This window comes from Canis lupus, chromosome 21, assembly GCF_048164855.1.
Source record: "Canis lupus baileyi chromosome 21, mCanLup2.hap1, whole genome shotgun sequence".
Classification (NCBI taxonomy): domain Eukaryota; kingdom Metazoa; phylum Chordata; class Mammalia; order Carnivora; family Canidae; genus Canis; species Canis lupus.
The window spans coordinates 14,831,015-14,834,498 of record NC_132858.1 but is presented as its reverse complement, the minus strand read 5'-3'; the positions used below and the strand labels follow the sequence as shown (position 1 = coordinate 14,834,498).

Below are 3,484 nucleotides of genomic sequence, written 5' to 3'. Positions count from 1 at the left end.
AAATAAGAAAACAAAATATTCCCAGAAAGGAATATTTTTCTACCACGCTAGATGTAAGTAATCTCTCATTGTGGCTTTGTATTTAATTTTTCACTAATGAGTTTACAAATCTCATAAAATTGTTGATTTGGGCATTATTTTAAAGAACAATAATAATAACATTCAACTTCCATAAGAATAACAAGCTAAAAATAGAAAGATCTTTCTTAATTTGAGAAAATATATCTACCCAAAATCTATATCAAGCATCATCTGTAATGGAGAAAGTTAGAAATACTCCCTTTAAAATTAGAAATGACAATCTTAATGTCACTGATTATATCTGACACTGTGCTAGAATTCCTACCCAAAGATGGTTAAAAAAAAAATGAAGAAGAGGAAGATATAACACCTACAGCATCCCCAGATGGTCTGCTAGAAAACACAAAAGTGTTTCCAGAAAAATTATTAGCAGTAATAAGAGTTTAGTAAAATAGATAGCTATACAATTAAAAACAAAAAAATCGTTACATCTCTATATAATACAAGTTAGAAGATGCAATACTTTTATTTTTTAAGATTTTATTTACTTATTTGAGAGAGCGAGTGAGCAAGCACAAACTGGGGAAGGAACAAAGGGAGAGGGACAAGTAGACTCCACACTGAGCATGGAGCCTGATTTGGCGCTCAATATGATGACCTGAGCCAAAATCAAGAGTCCAATGCTTAACCAACTGAGCCAGCCACGCATCCCAATGTTGCAATTCTTAAGGACACTATTGACAAAAGCAACAAAACTGTAAGTTTCCTAGAATAAATTTAATCATAGAATCTGTGTGCAGAAATGCATCAATTTGACTTAAAACATTAAACATCAAAATAAAAAATTAAAATAACACCAAAATAAACACCAAACACCAAGATAAATAAAAGCATAGTAAAGAATGTCAAAGTCTGTCCATATCCCTATTCAGTGCTGTCTTGTTTGCTTGTTTGCCAGTACATTTATGTTCTTTCACTGCCAACAGCTAGCACATGCTGCCTTGGGGCTACTAGAGTCCATTTTCCTTATATTATTAGACAAAAATGCCTGGGAACTTATGCTCCAACCCAACCCCAGAGAAACCCTCAGCTAATGTCTAAATAGTCTAGGAGTATCAAAACTCCATTCACTTGCATCTTTTTTTTTAAGATTTTATTCATTTTTATTTATGAGAGAGAAAGAGAGAGAGAGAGAGAGGCTCCATGCATGGAGCCCGACATTGGACTTGATCCCAGGTCTCCAGGATCACGCCCTGGGCTGAAGGCAGCGTTAAACCGATAAGCCCCTGGGGCTGCCCCATTCACTTGCTTCTTTATATATATAGATAGATAAATTTATTTTTTATTGGTGTTCAACTTGCCAACATATAGAATAACACCCAGTGCTCATCCCGTCAAGTGCCCACCTCAGTGCCCATCACCCAGTCACCCCCACCCCCCCACCTCCCCTCCACCACCCCTAGTTCATTTCCCAGAGTTAGGAGTCTCTCATGTTCTGTCTCCCTTTCTAATATTTCCCACTTAGTTTTTCTCTTTTCCCCTTTATTCCCTTTCACTATTTTTTATATTCCCCAAATGAATGAGACCATATAATGTTTGTCCTTCTCCGATTGACTTATTTCACTCAGCATAATACCCTCCAGTTCCATCCACGTTGAAGCAAATGGTGGGTATTTGTCATTTCTAATGGCTGAGTAACTTGCTTCTAATCAAACTCCAGGCACAATTTACACTCCAGAGTTCTTTTTTTTTTTTTAATTTATTTTTTATTGGTGTTCAATTTACTAACATACAGAATAACCCCCAGTGCCCGTCACCCATTCACTCCCACCCCCCGCCCTCCTCCCCTTCCACCACCCCTAGTTCGTTTCCCAGACAAATACACTCCAGAGTTCTGCAAAATCAGTCTAAAGTGACCCTCTGCTGGAATTAATCTGAAACTGCATTCTTGTTTATGTTTCCCTCCTCTATCTTGCTTCCTCTACTCCCTTTACAGTTTCCCTGGGAACAACTGTTTAATAAATCATTTATTAGTCCCAGACACTATTCCTTTAGATTTTCAGAGGACTTTGTTTAACACATAACCAAACCAGAGGTATCCCATACTTGTGAGTATAAGTTCTTCTCAAAGTGACATAGAAATACAACTCTTCCAAAAAAATTCCCAATAACATTTTGTGGAATTTGACAATTTAGACTTAAAATTGTCTAGAAGATAAACGGACTCAAAATAGACAGGCTATTCTAAAAAAAAGAACACATTAGAGAAACTTGCCCTACTAGATATCAAGACATAAACCAGAGTAAAGGAAAGTATAGGGTTGGCCCAGAAACAGACCCATGCAAATATAGAAATTTGATATATGTCAAATAACCATGTTGTATACTTTAAATATCTTATTTTTTTTTCAATTATACCTCAGTAAGCCGGGGGGGGGGATTTTTTTCAATAAAACTTTGGCCCTAAAAAAAAAAAAAAGATTTGATATATGTCAGAAGATGGCATATATCTAGATAAATAGAGAAAAGGACTATTCAATAAATGATAATGAAATATCTGGTCTTCCACATGGAAAAAATAATTGAGTCCTTTCCTCCACAATGCCCCAAAATCAATTGTTAAGTAAAACAAGAAATTAGCTGCTGCCATCGTGCCAGCCCCTCGGGTCTCGACAAGGCCGGGTGATGCTCCAGAATGGAAGACAAGCCAATTTGGGAGCCAAGCCGATTCGATCCAGCTTCATTCAGCATTACTACCAGTTACTTGATAATGACAGAACCCAACTAGGCACAATTTATATTGATACATCATGCCTTACGTGGGAAGGACAGAAGTTCTGGGAGAAAGCTGCCATGGTGGAGAAGTTGTCTAGCCTTCCGTTCCAGAAAAATCCAGCACAGCATCACGGCACAGGACCATCAGCCTATGCCGGATAGCTGCATCATCAGCATGGTAGTGGGCCAGCTCAAGGCTGATGAAGACCCCATCATGGGATTCCACCAGATGTTCCTATTAAAGAACATCAGTGATGCTTGGGGTTTGCACCAATGACATGTTCAGGCTTGCCCTGCACAACTTCGGCTGACTTCTTCCCAGCCAGGCACTCATGCTGTTTCCTCCTCCCTCCTCTTCCTGATAACTATTCACACTCCTCAGATGCTCCAAATATCATACACAAATGAACAGGGCCGCGGTGGGAGCGGGCGCAGTGCACTGCTACTACCGAGGTATTGTGCATGAGGTTTGGATGCTAGACTAGTTGCATCTGACAGGAGAAGTTTGTGATGTACCAACGCATGACCTGGAAATACTTAAGTAATAGAAAAGGTTGTCTTTTTTTTTTTTTTTTAATCTACAGACAAGTTGCTCTGGTAACCCAAAGAACTGAAGGAGAAAGCAGCTGCCTCACCACCCAGATACTGACTTCTTCGGATGTTTCAATGGCTCATGATATAATAAAAC

General features: G+C 38.7%; 1 pseudogene; it reads left to right on the top strand.

Annotated features, from left to right (window-relative positions):
• The first annotated feature begins 2,716 nt into the window (after positions 1-2,716).
• LOC140613318 (nuclear transport factor 2 pseudogene) lies at positions 2,717-3,170 on the top strand (annotated as a pseudogene).
• Positions 3,171-3,484: the final 314 nt, after the last annotated feature.